Here is a 19,325-nt window from a genome sequence, read left to right as displayed (position 1 = left end):
GCAACTAACACCAGAATTCCATTTAAAAAACTATACAATTTGAGAAAACAACAAAAGATCTACATGACCTTTGGTCTGGTGATGAGTTCTAACACACAACAAAAAAGCCAATTTACCAAATTAGGAATATACATTATTTCAAACATTGACTTTTACAATTTCATACATTTACTCTGTGAAGTACATTATTCCAGAGAACCAAAAGACACTCTGTTAAATGAACCAGTGACCACCCACCCTTGCCAGGCAACAGAGAAGAGAGAACACTCGCAGGAGTCATCTTACAACAGGAGGTCCTGGTAAGGAACATGGAACTAACAAGCTCCCACCAACCAGGATTCTGGAGAGGTCAACAAGAGGTCAACAAGAGATGGGAGACTGCAGTCCAGAGGTCCTAGCAACTTCCACCTAGCAACAAAGACCCAGCATAGTCAAAACGAATTCAATGTTACAAAAAATAAATAAATAAAAGGACAGAAGTTCTTTGAACACATGACTGAGATTAGGGGTGAGGCAGTACATATATGTGCCAGGATAATCTTAAAGTACGAGAAAGGAAAGAAAGTAAACACAACTATCAAGCTGTCCAAAGTGATAAAAATGAATGATTACACAGTTTTATCTGTATACACTAGCAGATAATAATCTGAAAAGGAATTTTTAAAAATTCCCTTTCAATAATGTCAACATGAATAAAATGCTTTGCCATGGATGTAACGAGGATGACAAGACTGACACACTGGAAATTGTACAGCATGGCTGAAAAATATCCTGAATACATGGACAGATATTCCATAGCCATGGAAAGACTTAAGATGGCAATACCATGGAATGCATCTTCAATCTGAAATGAAGATTCGATATGACTTGATCGCTCAGAGCTTTTGTGTCATCAAGTGTTTATTAAAGTATAAAAGAGATAGAGAAAGCTGCTGACATAGACTTGCTGCGGGGTGGGGGTGAGGGGGCAGTAAGAGTACCCCTTGCTGGTCTTTAACCAGATGTTATACAGCCACTAGCAGTCTGCTAAGGAAAGAAAGGCACTGTCTCAGAGCATGGCACCAGGCCCCCTCACCCACGACATGCATTGAGATAACATGGGCAGCAGGTGAGTCATCCCGGGCCAAAAAATGATTGACATGAATCTTGAAGAAAGGCAGATTTCCAGGCAAATATATCATTTCCTTAACATAGATTAGGAGAACAAGGTAAGAGGAAAACATACTGTTTTGTTCAAGTCGCTTTCTGAGCCTTTTGGGGGAACCGACCTGAAGCCAGTCTAGCGGAAATACATAGGATATTAACATCGCTTAAGACAAACATTTCCTTGGGGAAAAATGCATTGCTTAGCTCAAGGTTTGTCTGGGAAATTCTTACACATCAGGAGATGGCTCCAAGCTGGATTTCCACAAACAAGAACATCCATGCAAAGGACAAGCCTGCACAGCTCTGTGCCCATCTGCCCCACCCCCCAGCCAGCAGCATTTACAAGTGACCTCCAAACTACAGGGGCACCTCCAGGTTTCCTCTTTCCCTCATTTTTAATTGTGAGCTAACATTGGGTGGGGTGGAAGCTCATCACTCTAGGAAGAATGTGGCTCAATTAAACCATTTGACTTTCATTTACTTCATGTACATAGAGTTCCATAATCCTTCGTTAAGGAAATCAGTAAGTTATACTTCCTTACACTTTCACCATCTCTTGATTTACACGAATGTCAATTCCTAGTCCAGCACTTATTTATACAATGAGTGCTACAGGTAGTAATAGTGCATAAATGATGATGAGCAATGACAGGAAGTTTATTTCTTCTCTGTTTGACTTCTCTATTTTTGTACAACCAAGCAGTGAAATATACTTACGGATGTGAATATTTTTGTGGCGTGTAGAAATACACAGTGTTGGCACAATACTTATCATGGTATTGTGTCTCTTTCATATATTCCTTTGGAGATTCTGTTCCATTATACATTATCATAAGATACTCAATACAGTTTCCGAAACTATAGAGTAGATCCTTGTGGTTTCTTTCATACATAGTACTATGTAGTTGTTAATAATTCAAACAAAAACTGGTACACAAATATTCATAGCGACCTTATTGACAATAGCCCAAAGGTAGAACCCATTCAAGTGTCCATCGGTGGGTGAATGAATATGCAACACAGGGTATATTCAAAAGCTTGAACAGTATTCTACCATACAAAAAGATAAACTGAAATGGTTCTGCCACTGCGCAAATTACTGCCACTACAGAAATTACTCCAAAACTAACACATGGAACAAACAGATATTTCAATTCTAATTCATGCTATGTACCCAAAAGGTTTGGAAAAGGGGGCTGAAAAAAATGCATATTTCTGCAGGCATACTCACAACAGCATGATTCACACTGGCCAACAAACAGAGGCAATCTAAATGTCCATGGACAGCCAATTCCATAAACAAACTGTGGTAGACACACAATGGAATCTGATTTGGCCCTTCAAAGTCGGTAATTCTGACAATGCTACAATGAGGACGAACCTTATGTCATTATATTAAGTGAAATAAACCAGACCAAAAAAGGAGAAACGTTCTGTGATTCCACTAGTATGAGATATCCAAACAAATCAAATCCAAAGCCAGAAAAATAGAAAGTACTTCCCAGGGATCGAAGACAGTTCATGTTTCACAGAACCCGCCCAGTTTCCCTTGGGGAAACTGACTTCTCATGACATCTCCAAAACCAATTATACAAATAATTGGAAGCCATATCCAGTCAAATGAATGTAGTCAAAATTTTACAATGTATACCAACCTCACTCAAACTTCTCAACAGACAAAAGGCAAAATTGTATCTATGGTACCTCAGCTTTGCTTAAAACTGTATCTACAGTACCTTAGCTCTGCTTATGAATTTTAACAACAACAACAAAAACACACACTAAAGTCTATCCAAAAAAGGACATAAAAATTATAACATGAACTTTAAAAAATTATAAATTTAAACTGTGAAAAACCTTATTCACAAAACTTAAATGCAAGCCACAGAAAAATATATTGACAAAATACGTATACGATAAAGGATCGTACTCCGAATATACCAAAATATCTGCAACAAACAACCTCATTAAAAGTGTATAAATCTGAACTCCTGGCCAAAGAAAAGATACAGATAGTAAATCAGCATATCAAAAATACTCAAAATCATATATCATTAGGAAATTAGAAACTAAAACATCAGTGAAGTAGCACTGCACACCTATTAGATCCAGTAAGCTCAAAAAAGGGGGAGGGGGGTGCAGGGTTTCTCTGGTGACTCAGTGGTAAAGAATCTGCGTGACGATGCAAGACACTCAAGTTCGATCCCTTACCCAGGAAGATCCCACGTGCCAGAGAAATTTAGCTGGACTTTTCTACAGCTAAACAAGGCTCACCTGTGACCTGAACACTACACGCCTAGCACTTACTAAACAGCTTTGAAAAAGTGTCCAGACAAAAAGTATCACACAATTCTACACAGCTCTACTTCTAACAGCTAAAAACTTTCAAATATCAGGATGTCTTCGGGCGATGACTGTGTAAGCAATTTGGGATAAATCCACAGTGAAGGGGAGCAAATGCTACCCCAAAATATACCTCTTCAGCATGAGAATTAGTTGGACCTAATTAACTTTCTATTTTTTTTAAGAGGACAAATGCTCATCTCTGAAACCCAAGCTCAAGATGGCTCTTCTGTGAGTCACATTTACAAGAGAAATCTCATTTCAAAGGTATCCTCGGTATATACCAGATAGAAGGATGAGAGTCTTGTGAAACTCTCTTTTTTTTTTTTTTATCACGAGGGAACCCTAAGATGTAAATCTGTACAACGACCATATCCTTCCTTTCCTTTCATTTATATATATATATATACACACTACAACTTACAATCCCAATCAATATGTAAAAATCACTTGCGTTTCTATACACTAATAACAAACAGAAACAAACATTAAGAAAATCCCACTTATAATTGCACCCAAAAGAATAAAACATCTAGCAACAAACTTAATCAAGGACATAAAAGACCAGTAGTCAGAAAACCAGAAAGCACTGAAAAAGAAACCAAAGAAAACACAAATAAACAGAAAACGACACCACGCTAAAACACTGGAACAATGAGGAATTCAAATGTCCATTCCAAGCAAAGCCATCAACAAACACACTGACTGCAATCACAAAATGATATGCAATGGCCTTTTTCACAGAAAAGAAATAATCCTACTAGTAGACTGCTAATATTGAACAGGACCTTAAAGGGCCAAGAAGACTCTGAGAGAGAAGAACACAGCTGGAGGCATCTTCCTCTCTGACTTCAAACTACATCATGGCCCTGTAGTAACCACCACAGTGAGGAACTGGCAGGAACACAGACACATGGACTCCAGGAAAGAAGAGAGAGCCCAGGAATGAACCCACATGGAACATGGTCAGTTCATGAAAATCAAACCAGGAACGAGCCAAGAGGAAAGGACAGTCTTCTGAAGAAACAGGGACAGGAAAACTGGCCACCTACTCGGAAGAACATTCGTGAAGGTCATCCTCTAGGCCATCGAACAGAAATCGAACTGAAAACCCGCCATTTGCACATGGAGCTCTCCTCACCGCCCCCCACCTCCCGAGTGCTCTGAGATGGACCTCTGGTCAGCGTTCAGCTGGACACAGGAAACGTCTACTTCGTTCTCATTTTCCCCTCTTGCAGCGCCTCCCTGCTGGCGGGCATTGAGGCAACCCCGCTCCTCTCAGCCGGGGCGCAGCCCCGTGACCCCAGAGCCCGAGCCCTGAGGGCCCTGAGGAGACAAAGGTTCCGCCAGGGAAGAGTGGGCAGCCCCGCGCTCACAGACCTCAGAGGGCTCACCCACAAGCAGCTCTGACTGGAAGCCCAAACTGAAATGGAGCACAATGGCTCCATGACCCTCCTCAAAACATGGCTAAGGAACAGTCAGAGCCTGGATGGAATGCAGCCATAAAAAGGAACACGTTTGAGTCCGTTCTAAGGAAGGGGATGAACCGAGAGCGTATTAAACAGGCAAGTCAGTCAGAAAGAGAAAAACATGGAATCGAGAAGGATGGGTCTGACGAATCTGTTCACATAGCAGCACCAGAGATGCAGACATAGAGGACAGACTTACGGACCAGGGTGGGGAACGAGAGGGAGAGGGTGACATGAATGGAGAGAGCAGCATGGATGCATGTACACCAACATTTGTAAATAGACAGCCAGTGAGAATTTGCTGTTATGACTCAGGGAACTCAAACTGGGGCTCTGTAATAACCTAGAGAGGTGGGAATGGATGGGATGTTTGAGGGAGATTCCAGAGTGAGGGGACACACATACACCTATGGTTCGTTAGTGCGGATGTATGACAAATCAAACCGATATTGTAAAGCAGTGATCAATCAACTAGAAATAAATAACTGTTTAATAAACAAAACAAAAATGGTGCAATGAACAGAAGCACAAACTTTGCAACTAACACCGGAATTCCTTTTAAAAAACTATACAATTTGAGAAAACAACAAAAGATCTACATGACCTTTGGTCTGGTGATGAGTTCTAACACACAACAAAAAAGCCAACTTACCAAATTAGGAATATGCATTATTTCAAACATTGCCCTTTACAATTTTATACATTTACTCTGTGAAGGACCTTATTCCAGAGAACCAAAAGATACTCTGTTAAATGAACCAGTGACCACCCACCCTTGCCAGGCAACAGAGAAAAGAAAACACTTGCAGGAGTCATCTTACAACAGGAGGTCCTGGTAAGGAGCAAGGAACTAACAAGCTCCCACCAATCAGGATTCTGGAGAGGTCAAGGAGAGATGGGAGACTACAGTACAGAGGTCCTAGCAACTTCCCAGGATCTTCCTCGCTGGAATCCATCTCGGCTGAGTGATGCATGTGCCCCCAGGAAGTATCCCAACTCAGAATGACTGGCAAGAGACAAACCAGAAACTAACCCAATGACCATAAACCCTGAGACGGTGAGCCACGTGGCAGAGCAGTTTTCTCTGTTTCCCTCGCCCTTCTGCCCTCCGCCCCAGCAGCCCTTCCCAATGAAGTCTGTCGCTTGCACGGCACTCCTTTCCTCTCCTCTCCTCGGACAATTCATTTCCAAGTGTCAGACACGAATCCACTCTCAAGCCCTGGAAGGGATCCCCCTTCCTTCATCAAGAACCACAATCCAGGAGAAAATTATCTTCCAAATGCTACCTTGTAGAGAAGGCAATGGCACCCCCTCCAGTATTCTGGCCTCAGAAATCCCAGGGACAGAGGAGCTTGGTGGGCTACAGTCCAACAGTAGGGCATTTCTGAGGGGAGGAAACAGCCCAGGGAAGCTGAGGAGCCCGCCAAAGGCCCCAGAGCTATGGATGGCACAGCCAGAACTGTGGCTGAGGACCCCCAGCGGCCAAGCCTCTCGAACCTGGCCTCTCTCCCCAGGTACATGTGTGGAAAACTAGAAACAAAAAGATGCTTGAGGGCTTCCCTGGTGGCTCCGTCATAAAGAATCCGCCTGCCAGTGCCAGAAATGCAGCTGTGATCCTCGCTATGGGAAGATCCCACATGCTGTGGAGCCCCTGTGCCACAACTGCTGCAATGAGAAGCCAGAGCAGGGCCACTAGAGGGCAGCCTCGGCTCACCTGAGCCAGGGTAATCTTAAAGTACGAGAAAGTAAAGAAAATAAAGACAACTATCAAGCTGTCCAAACTGATAAACATGAATGATTACACAATTTTATCTGTATACACTAGCAGATAATAATCTGAAAAGGAATTTAAAAAATTCCCTTTCAATAATGTCAACATGAATAAAGTACTTTGGCACGGAAATAATGAGGATGACAAGACTGGCACACTGGAAATTATACACCATGGCTGAAAAATATCCTGAATACATGGACAGATATTCCATAGCGATGGAAAGACTTAAGATGGCAATACCATGGAATCCATCTTCAATCTGAAATGAAGATTCGATATGACTTAATCGCTCAGAGCTTTTGTGTCATCAAGTGTTACTAAGTATAACAGAGATAGAGAAAGCTGCTGACATAGTCTTCAGATGGGGGTGGGGTGGGCAGTAAGACTACCCCCTGCTGGTCTTAAGCCAGATGTTATACAGCCACTAGCAGTCTGCTAAGGAAATAAAGGCAGTGTCTCAGAGAATGGCCCCAGGCCCTTCACCCACGACATGCATTGACATAACATTGGCAGCAGGTGAGTCATTCTGGGCCGAAAAATGATTGACATGAATCTTGAAGAAAGGCAGTATTCCAGGCAAATATATTGTTTCCTTAACATAGATTAGGAGAACAAGGTAGGAGTAAAACATACTGTTTTGTTCAAGTCGCTTCTGAGCCTTCTGGGGGAACCGACCTGAAGCCAGAGTCTAGTGGAAATACATAGGATATTAACATCGCTTAAGACAAACATTTCCTTAGGAAAAAATGCATTGCTTAGCTCAAGGTTAGTCTGGGAAATTCTTACATATCAGGAGATGGCTCCGAGCTGGATTTACACAAACAAGAACATCCATGCAAAGGACAAGCCTGCACAGCTCTGTGCCCATCTGCCCCGCCCCCCCCCCCCCCCCCCCCCGGCCAGCAGCATTTACAAGTGACCTCCAAACTACAGGGGCACCTCCAGGTTTCCTGTTTCCCTCATTTTTCAGACTCTTTTCTTAAAAAAAAGAAAAACAAAAAACAAAGAAACAAACAAACAAAAAAAACCCATGCACATTTCTTCATAGAATGCCACAGTGTAAGGAAAAGAGGCCTTCAACTGTTAGACCTCAATTTGCAATTTGTTGGTCGGAGCTTGTTAGTTCCTTGTTCCTTACCAGGACCTCCTGTTGTAAGATGACTCCTGCAGGTGTTTTCTCTGTTGCCTGGCAAGGGTGGGCAGTCATTGGTTCATTTAACAGTGTCTTTTGGTTCTCTCAAATAAGGTCCTTTACACAGTAAATGGATAAATTTGTAAAAGTCAATGTTTGAAATAATGTATATTCCTAATTTGGTAAGTTGGCTTTTTTGTGTGTGTTAGAACTCATCAGCGGACCAAAGGTCATGTAGATTTTTTGTTGTTTTCTCAAATTGTACAGTTTTTTAAATTGAATTCCACGGTTAGTTGCAAAGTTTGTGCTTCTGTTCATTGCATCTTTTTTTTTTTTTAACAGTTATTTATTTCTAGTTGATTGATCACTGCTTTACAATATCAGTTTGATTTGTCATATATCCACACGAACGAACCATGGTGTACATGTGTCTCCACACTCTAGAATCTCCCTCCCACATCCCATCCATTCCCACCTCTCTAGGTTATTACAGGGCCTCAGTTTGAGTTCCCTGAGTCATAACAGCAAATTCCCACTGGTTGTCTATTTACAAATGTTGGTGTACATGCATCCATGCTGCTCTCTCCATTCATGTCACCCTCTCCCTCTCGTTCCCCACCCTGGTCCATAAGTCTGTCCTCTATGTCTGCATCTCTGGTGCTGCTATGTGAACAGATTCGTCAGACCCATCCTTCTCGATTCCATGTTTTTCTCTTTCTGACTGACTTGCCTGTTTAATACGCTCTCGGTTCATCCCCTTCCTTAGAACGGACCCAAATCTGTTCCTTTTTATGGCTGCATTCCATCCAGGCTCTGACTGTTCCTTAGCCGTGTTTTGAGGAAGGTCATGGAGCCATTGTGCTCCATTTCAGTTTGGGCTTCCAGTCAGAGCTGCTTGTGGGTGAGCCCTCTGAGGTCTGTGAGTGCGGGGCTGCCCGCTCTTCCCTGGTGGGACCTTTGTCTCCTCAGGGCCCTCAGGGCTCGGGCTCTGGGGTCACGGGGCTGCGCCCCGGCTGAGAGGAGTGGGGTTGCCTCAATGCCCGCCAGCAGGGAGGCGCTGCAAGAGGGGAAAATGAGGACGAAGTAGACGTTTCCTGTGTCCAGCTGAGCGCTGATCAGAAGTCCATCTCAGAGCACTCGGGGGGTGGGGGGTGGTGAGGAGAGCTCCATGTGCAAATGGCGGGTTTTCAGTTCGATTTCTGTTCGATGGCCTAGAGGATGACCTTCACGGATGTTCTTCCAATTAGGTGGCCAGTTTTCCTGTCCCTGTTTCTTCAGAAGACTGTCCTTTCCTCTTGGCTCATTCCTGGTTTGATTTTCATGAACTGACCACGTTCCATGTGAGGTCTTTCCTGGGCTGTCTCTTCTTTCCTGGAGTCCATGTGTCTGTGTTCCTGCCAGTTCCTCACTGTGGTGGTTACTACAGGGCCATGATGTAGTTTGAAGTCGGAGAGGAAGATGCCTCCAGCTGTGTTCTTCTTTCTGAGTCTTCTTGGCCCTTTAAGGTCCTGTTCAATATTAGCAGCCTACTAGTAGGAGTATTTCTTTTCTGTGAAAAAGGCCATTGCATATCATTTTGTGATTGTAGTCAGTGGGACTTATCACCCCCTGCCCAACTACAAATTCCATCTTGCTCTCCTCCTTTTCTACCTCGGCTCAAACTATACCTTCCTGTAATATCCAGCATATAATATAACTTGGGGAGATTCATCCCTCTTTCTGAGAGCACTTCCTATGAAGTTTCACATGCCAAATGAACTCAGGTTGTTTAATGTCTCTCTTTGAGAGATCTCAGGGCCCTCTGAAGCATTCCAAAGTTAGCTAGAAGTCAATCATTAGACAGGCTTGTGCATAGATATACAAAGCGTTTAGAACAGTCAGGTAGGATCACATAAGTCACCGTGAAACAATACTTCTCCACTTAGCCAAAGCTAACAAAATATTTCAAAGGTCATCTTAGAACAGATCACTTAAGAGATAAACAAAATTAAAATCTATTAGCAACGGCAGTTCAACATCTCAAGGAAACTTGTGCTAGGCAGACAACAATTTTCTGGGGGTCCACTTTCCATACAATCTCCTTATCCCATTCTGTACCCATTCCTTTGCTTCTCCCATCCTGAAACTGCCACCTGTAGGACAGAACTACTTCGGTTTCCTTCATAAAATGCGATTTCATTCCACATACCTTCTTTTAATAACAAGTCAGACATTTCCCTTAAGTAACCCAGAACTGACTTTTATATTGGCATTATATAGATTGGCGAACATACGTATCAGTGATAATACCCCACCCCGGCCCCAAGAACAAAAGAAAACAACACAAAAAAATTGCTTTCTTACACTGAACATGTCAGGATCGTGCCAGACACTATTCATGGATAGTCAAAAATCTCTTTTGTTTCTGTGTCCATTCAAGTCGTGAATGTTTCAGAACTTTAATTTATTTGGAAATGACCTAGCTATTCAATACACTGTCGTCACTTAGTTTAGCACAAGGATAGAAACTCAGGTACCTAAAAAACCTGGAGAAACGATTGTAACTTCAGTTCAGTTCAGTTGCTCAGTCGTGTCTGACTCTTTGGGACCCCGTGGACTGCAGGACGCCAGGCTTCCGTGTCCATCACCAACTCTAGGGTCTTACTCAAACTCATGTCCCTTGAGCAGTGATGCCCTCCAACCATCTTATCCTCTGTCATCCCCTTCTCTTCTGCCTTCAATCAAGACAATTATAGACAGATATTTTAGAGTATAATTATTGTGAATGGTTTCTCTAAAAGCTCATATCACAGTTACATTTTTTAGCCTTGTTGTTTAGAGATACTTTCTTGTTGACAAGTTTGTGGCAGATATAACAGTATAGCAATTTTTAAAGTAGAATAAACCTAGGCACTATGAACATTTTGTGCTTAATGTTGATGACTCTTCAGTTCAGTTCAGTTCATTTCCATCGCTCAGTCGTGTCCGACTGCGAACCCATGAATCGCAGCACGCCAGGCATCCCTGTCCATCACCAACTCCCGGAGTTCACTCAGACTCACGTCCATCGAGTCAGTGATGCCATCCAGCCATCTCATCCTCTGTCGTCCCCTTCTCCTCCTGCCCCCAATCCCTCCCAGCATCAGAGTCTTTTCCAATGAGTTAACTCTTCGCATGAGGTGGCCAAGTGCTGGAGTTTCAGCTTCAGCATCATTCCCTCCAAAGGAATCCAAGGGCTGATCTCCTTCAGAATGGACTGGTTCGACCTCCTTGCAGTCCAAGGGACTCTCAAGAGTCTTCTCCAACACCACAGTTCAAAAGCATCAATTCTTCAGCGCTCAGCCTTCTTCTCGGTCCAACTGTCACAGCCATACATGACCACAGGAAAAACCATAGCCTTGACTAGACGGACCTTTATTGGCAAAGTAATGTCTCTGCTTTTGAATATGCTATCTAGGTCGGTCATAACTTTCCTTACAAGGAGTAAGCGTCTTTTAATTTCATGGCTGCAGTCACCATCTGCAGTGATTTGGGAGCCCCCCAAAATACAGCCTGACACTGTTTCCCCTGTTTCCCCATCTATTTCCCATGAAGTGATGGCACCGGATGCCATGATCTCTGTTTTCTGAATGTTGAGCTTTAAGCCAACTTTTTCACTCTCCACTTTCACTTTCATCAAGAGGCTTTTGAGTTCCTCTTCACTTTCTGCCATAAGGGTGGTGTCATCTGCATATCTGAGGTTATTGATATTTCTCCCAGCAATCTTGATTCCCGCTTGTGTTTCTTCCAGTCCGGCGTTTCTCATGATGTACTCTGCATATAAGTTAAATAAGCAGAGTGATGATATACAGCCTGGACATACTCCTTTTCCTATTTGGAACCAGTCTGTTGTTCCATGTCCAGTTCTATCTGTTGCTTCCTGACCTGCATACAGATTTCTCAAGAGGCAGGTCAGGTGGTCTGGTATTCCCATCTCTTTCAGAATTTCCCACAGTTTACTGTGATCCACACAGTCAAAGGCTTTGGCATAGTCAATGAAGCAGAAATATATGTTTTTCTCGAACTTTCTTGTTTTTTCCATGATCCAGTGGATGTTGGCAATTTGATCTCTGGTTCCTCTGCCTTTTCTAAAACCAGCTTGAACATCAGGGAGTTCACAGTTCACGTATTGCTGAAGCCTGGCTTGCAGAATTTTGAGCATGACTTTACTAGCATGTGAGATGAGTGCAACTGTGAGGTCGTTTGGGCATTCTTTGGCATTGCCTTTCTTTGGGATTGGAATGAAAACTGCCCTTTTCCAGTCCTGTGGCCACTGCTGAGTTTTCCAAATTTGCTGACATATTGAGTGCAGCACTTTCACAGCATCATCTTTCAGGATTTGAAATAGTTTAACTGGAATTCCATCACCTCCACTAGCTTTGTTTGTAGTGATGCCTTCTAAGACCCACTTGACTTCACGTTCCAGGATGTCTGGCTCTAGGTCAGTGATCACACCATCATTATTATCTGGGTCGTGAAGACTCTTAGACATGTCTAGAGTAGAGTAGCGAAAACAAAAATACTAGATATTTAATATTGACTATTTCCCAGTTCACGGGACTCTGACATTCATGTAGGTCAATGTTTTCTTGTATTTCCAACAGTTTGATATGTAAGGGCTTCCCTTTCTGGAGACCATTTAAATAAGAACTCAGAACTTGAGCAATATTATCAAAAACCACAAGGCTCACACTGAGACATACATAAATCCAGACAGACAGACAAGAGATCTTGCAGTTTTCCACCTGAGATTTAAAGTATTTCTTTGAGCCATTTTCCTGGGGGGTTGGGGGGTGGCGGTGAGGCAGGCTTTAGTAAAAAGCCCATTGTTTGTAATTGCATATGGAAAGAACCAGCTTTCCGGGGTCCAAGAAAAAAAGTTTCCTTGGTAACCAAGTTTGTCTGGATCTATAGAATATCATGGCCCTCCTAGGTCAGGTCATCTTTCTTTCTGTAGTCATCGTTTTATCCCTAAATCATAGACAGCTTGGACTGTCTCTGTGGGGGTGGATTTATTGTCCTCCTGTTTCACCTGGCAGCAGTAGCGAGGTCGGAGTGCCTCTCCTGGAACCGGGCATGGGGGCGGGGCTCACCGGGAGCCTGTGGTGAAGGTGGGGAGCACACTGGGAGCGCGCCAGGGGCCGGGCGGACACGGGCGGCGCGGGTCGGGGTTCCAGTCGGGGCGGGGTGGGGGGGTCCCATTTGTGCTCTCGGGGGTCGCCACTGCTGCTGGAAACGCGCCGGGAGCGCACCCAGGGCTGGGTGAACCCGGGCGGCGCGGGTCGGGAATCCGGTCGTGGAGGGGGGGTGGGGGGCGGTCCCAGTTGTGCTCTCGGGGTTCACCACTGCTGCTGGGAAGGCACCAGGAGCTCACCAGGGGCGGGGTGAACCCGGGCGGTGCAGGTCGGGGGTCCGGTCATGGAGGAGTAGGGGCGGACATCCCAGTTGTGCTCTCGCAGGTCGCCACTGCGGCTGGAAACGCGCCGGGAGCGCACCCGGGGCAGGGCAAACCCAGGCTGCGCGGGTCGAGATTCCAATCACTGTGGATGGGGGTCGGTCCCAGTTGTGCTCTCGGGGGTCCCCACTGTGGCTGGGAAGGCACCGGGAGCGCCGCAGGGGCAGGGCAAACCCGGGCGGCGCGGGGTGGGGGTTGGCTCCTGGCAGGGGTGGGGGAGGGGTTCCCAGGTGTGCTCTCGGGGGTCCCCACTGCGGCTGGGAACGCCCATTTCGTGCGCTCCTGGGTCCCCAAGGATCGGCATCCAGTGGGCGCAGTGGAGGGGTGCGGACCACAGGTAAGGGAACTGGGACTGCGTGGAGCAGGGAACCACGTATTCCATTCTCGGAGCTCCCCAAGCCTTTGCGGTCAAGGCCTTTACCGCTCCACCCCTTTGCTGAAAGCTCAGAGCCGCGAGGTTGTCCCAAGCAGCGTAGTGTCTGCTGGAAGTCCAAGGGACAGAACCCTGAACTCTGGCCGGCTGGCCCAGCCCTGCTTCTGGCACTTTGTAGGCCAGTGGGCCCTTGACCACCTGCTGGGATGGGAAAGGGAAGGGTCCACGAATTGCACCCTAGAAACTTAGTAGGGTGCATGGGTTTAAAAACCTGGTGGCTGCCCAGGCAGAAAAGAAGGGGGGAGGGCACCTTGCTGCCCTTTCATGGCAGAATCTGTGGCTGTCCTGCTGTGTGGGTCTTTTCATGGGGACCTTGTGCAATAAAAGTTTGGTATTTTGGAACTGAATAATTAGAACGTGTAAGAATTTTAAATTATGTGGTGGTTTAATTAAAACAAAACAAAACAAAACCAAGCTCCAAGTGTTTTGCAAATGGAGGTCTAACTATTGAAGGCCTGTTTTCCTTCCACTGTGGCATTCTATGAAGAAGTGTGTGGGGTTTTTTTTGTTTTGTTTTTTTTAAGAAAAGTGTTGGAAGTGAGGGAAACAGGAAACCCAAAGGTGCCCCTGTAGTTTGGCAAAGTCCTAAGGAGGTCACTTGGAAATGCTGCGGGCTGTAGGGGGGCAGATGGGCACAGAGCTGCGCAGGCTTGTCCTTTGCATGGATGTTCTTGTGTGCGGAAACCCAGCTCGGAGCCATCTCCTGATGTGTAAGAATTTCCCAGACAAACCTTGAGCTAAGCAATGCATTTTTTCCTAAGGAAATCTTTGTCTTAAGCGATGTTAGTATCCTATGTATTTCCGCTAGACTCTGGCTTCAGGTCGGTTCCCCCAAAAGGCTCAGAAGCGACTTGAACAAAACAGTATGTTTTCCTCCTACTTTGTTCTCCTAATCTATGTTAAGGAAATGATATATTTGCCTGGAATACTGCCTTTCTTCAAGATTCATGTCAATCATTTTTTGGCCCAGGATGACTCACCTGCTGCCAATGTTATCTCAATGCATGTCGTGGGTGAAGGGCCTGGTGCCATGCTCTGAGACAGTGCCTTTCTTTCCTTAGCAGACTGCAAGTGCCTGTATAATATCTGGCTAAAGACCAGCAGGGGGTACTCTTACTGCCCCCTGCCACCCCGCCGCAAGTCTATGTCAGCAGCTTTCTCTATCTCTTTTATACTTTAATAACACTTGATGACACAAAAGCTCTGAGCGATTAAGTCATATAGAATCTTCATTTCAGATTGAAGATGCATTCCATGGTATTGCCATCTTAAGTCTTTTCATCACTATGGAATATCTGTCCATGTATTCAGGATATTTTTCAGCCATGGTGTATAATTTCCAGTGTGCCAGTCTTGTCATCCTCATTATTTCCGTGCCAAAGTACTTTATTCATGTTGACATTATTGAAAGGGAATTTTTTAAATTCCTTTTCAGATTATTATCTGCTAGTGTGTACAGATAAAACTGTGTAATCATTCATTTTTATCACTTTGGACAGCTTGATAGTTGTCTTTTACTTTCTTTACTTTCTCATACTTTAAGATTATCCTGGCACATATATGTACAACCTCACCCCTAATCTCAGTCATGTGTTCAAAGAAATTCTGTCCTTTTATTTATTTATTTTTTGTAACATTGAATTCGTTTTGACTATGCTGGGTCTTTGTTGCTAGATGGAAGTTGCTAGGACCTCTGGACTGCAGTCTCCCATCTCTTGTTGACCTCTTGTTGACCTCTCCAGAATCCTGGTTGGTGGGAGCTTGTTAGTTCCTTGTTCCTTACCAGGACCTCCTGTTTTAAGATGACTCCTGCAAGTGTTCTCTCTTCTCTGTTGCCTGGCAAGGGTGGGTGGTCACTGGTTCATTTAACAGAGTGCCTTTTGGTTCTCTGGAATAATGTACTTCACAGAGTAAATGTATAAAATTGTAAAAGTCAATGTTTGAAATAATGTATATTCCTAATTTGGTAAGTTGGCTTTTTTGTGTGTGTTAGAACTCATCACCAGACCAAAGGTCATGTAGATCTTTTGTTGTTTTCTCAAATTGTATAGTTTTTTAAAAGGAATTCCAGTGTTAGTTTCAAAGTTTGTGCTTCTGTTCATTTCATTTTTTTTTATAAACAGTTATTTATTTCTAGTTGATTGATCACTGCTTTACAATATCGGTTTGATTTGTCATACATCCGCACTAACGAACCATAGGTGTATGTGTGTCCCCTCACTCTGGAATCTCCCTCCATCATCCCATCCATCCCCACCTCTCTAGGTTATTACAGAGCCCCAGTTTGAGTTCCCTGAGTCATAACAGCAAATTCCCACTGGTTGTCTATTTACAAATGTTGGTGTACATGCATCCATGCTGCTCTCTCCATTCATGTCACCCTCTCCCTCTCGTTCCCCACCCTGGTCCGTAAGTCTGTCCTCTATGTCTGCATCTCCGGTGCTGCTATGTGAACACATTCGTCAGACCCATCCTTCTCGATTCCATGTTTTTCTCTTTCTGACTGACTTGCCTGTTTAATACGCTCTCGGTTCATCCCCTTCCTTAGAATGGACTCAAATGTGTTCCTTTTTATGGCTGCGTTCCATCCAGGCTCTGACTGTTCCTTAGCCATGTTTTGAGGAGGGTCATGGAGCCATTGTACTCCATTTCAGTTTGGGCTTCCAGTCTGAGTGCTCACAGCAGAGCTGCTTGTGGGTGAGCCCTCTGAGGTCTTGAGTGCAGGGCTGCCCGCTCTTCCCTGGCGGGAGCTTTGTCTCCTCAGGGCCCTCAGGGCTCGGGCTCTGGGGTCACGGGGCTGCATCCCAGCTGAGAGGAGCGGGGTTGCCTCAGTGCCCGCCAGCAAGGAGGCGCTGCAAGAGGGGAAAATGAGGACGAAGTAGACGTTTCCTGTGTCCAGCTGAGCGCTGACCAGAGGTCCATCTCAGAGCGCTCAGGGGGTGGGGGGCGGTGAGGAGAGCTCCATGTGTAAATGGCAGGTTTTCAGTTCGATTTCTGTTCGATGGCCTAGAGGATGACCTTCACGGATGTTCTTCCAAGTAGGTGGCCAGTTTTCCTGTCCCTGTTTCTTCAGAAGACTGTCCTTTCCTCTTGGCTCATTCCTGGTTTGATTTTCATGAACTGACCATGTTCCATGTGGGTTCATTCCTGGGCTCTCTCTTCTGTCCTGGAGTCCATGTGTCTGTGTTCCTGCCAGTTCCTCACTGTGGTGGTTACTACAGGGCCATGATGTAGTTTGAAGTCGGAGAGGAAGATGCCTCCAGCTGTGTTCTTCTCTCTCAGAGTCTTCTTGGCCCTTTAAGGTCCTGTTCAATATTAGCAGTCTACTAGTAGGAGTATTTCTTTTCTGTGAAAAAGGCCATTGCATATCATTTTGTGATTGCAGTCAGTGTGTTTGTTGATGGCTTTGCTTGGAATGGACATTTGAATTCCTCATTGTTCCAGTGTTTTAGCGTGGTGTCGTTTTCTGTTTATTTGTGTTTTCTTTGGTTTCTTTTTCAGTGCTTTCTGGTTTTCTGACTACTGGTCTTTTATGTCCTTGATTAAGTTTGTTGCTAGATGTTTTATTCTTTTGGGTGCAATTATAAGTGGGATTTTCTTAATGTTTGTTTCTGTTTGTTATTAGTGTATAGAAACGCAAGTGATTTTTACATATTGATTGGGATTGTAAGTTGTAGTAGTTTCTATGATTGTAAATTGATCGGAAATTATTCAACTTTACTGAATGTAGTCTAACAACTTTTTGTGAAGTTATGGGGAACATTTTACTTGCAAAATCTGTTTGTCCCGCAGACCCAAGGCATGGTGGTTACTAATAGACTGCCCACAGTACTTCTTCATTCCATGTGGACTCCTTCAAGGACAGTGGAGCATCACAGCTTCCCTTGAACTTCGCCTGGGTAAGTCTGAACTCTATAGAAAATTTTCATGCCTGTCTAATCTGATTTTCATTTATGGTATTGACTTGTTTGTTTTGAAACATAATTTCCTTTCTGGGTAAATTGTACAGAAATCTCCTAGCAAAGGGAAAAAGTGCTCGCATTTGCCACATCATCTAAAACACTCTATGTATTTTATCCAAAATGGGTGGATTCTCCTGCAGAACCTGCATATAATCTCCAAAATCAGGACATCATATGGTTTCTACGGTATAATGTAATCCACAGCCCCAGTTCTGTTTCAGCAATTGTTCAATTGTATGAATATATCTTTTCTTCCTTTTTTTTTTTTTTTAGAATGTTACTGAGATGTTCATTGATTTGGACAAACTTGATGGACTTAAAGCAGACGGTGAATATGGGATCTGCGTGGCCTTTTCTATATGGATATTTTTCATTAAAGATGGTTTTAATGTTTATTCATGTTATAAAATGTGTGAATCTTGCATTCCTTTTTTTCTCCACAGTAATTAAAAATAAATAACATGCCATTTACCATTTAGATATTTGTAAGCATACAGTGTTGTAGTATGAACTACTTTTCCTTGTTTTGCAAACCGGTTTAATATGTGTACCTCGTGCATGCTTTGAAGAAACTCAGGAAACTGAGTCAGTGACTGAAATGGCCCAAGATATCACCTTAGATACCACCTTCATCTAAAACCAAATCAGGGGCTTCCTGGTTGTCCAGTAGCTAAGACTGGACACTCCCAAAGAAGGTGGCTCAGGTTCAATCCCTTATCCGAGAACTAGATCTCCCATGCCACAATGAAGAGTTGGCATCCTTTAGCTAAATATCTGGCTGGCCTCAACGAAGGTCGATCTGGTGCAGCCAAGTACAAATATATATATATATATATATATATATATATATATATATATATATATATATATATATAAAATGAAAGGAAAGGAAGGATATGGTCACTGTACAGATTTACATCTTACGGTTCCCTCTTGATAAAAAAAAAAAAAGAGTTTCACAAGACTCTCATCCTTCTATCTGGTATATACCGAGGATACCTTTGAAATGAGACTTCTCTTGTAAATGTGACTCACAAAAGAGCCATCTTGAACTTGGGTTTCAGAGATGAGCATTTGTCCTCTTAAAAAAAAAAAAAGAAAGTTAATTAGGTCCAACTAATTCTCATGCTGAAGAGGTATATTTTGGGGTAGCATTTGTTCCCCTTCACTGTGGATTTATCCCAAATTGCTTACACAGTCATCGCCCGAAGACATCCTGATATTTGAAAGTTTTTAGCTGTTAGAAGTAGAGCTGTGTAGAATTGTGTGATACTTTTTGTCTGGACACTTTTTCAAAGCTGTTTAGTAAGTGCTAGGCGTGTAGTGTTCAGGTCACAGGTGAGCCTTGTTTAGCTGTAGAAAAGTCCAGCTAAATTTCTCTGGCACGTGGGATCTTCCTGGGTAAGGGATCGAACTTGAGTGTCTTGCATCGTCATGCAGATTCTTTACCACTGAGCCACCAGAGAAACCCTGCACCCCCCTCCCCCTTTTTTGAGCTTACTGGATCTAATAGGTGTGCAGTGCTACTTCACTGATGTTTTAGTTTCTAATTTCCTAATGATATATGATTTTGAGTATTTTTGATATGCTGAT

Source organism: Bos grunniens, chromosome 28, assembly GCF_055505025.1.
Source record: "Bos grunniens cultivar Pamir isolate PY7600 chromosome 28, Bosgru_T2T1.0, whole genome shotgun sequence".
NCBI lineage: Eukaryota > Metazoa > Chordata > Mammalia > Artiodactyla > Bovidae > Bos > Bos grunniens.
This window is presented reverse-complemented; position numbering follows the sequence as displayed.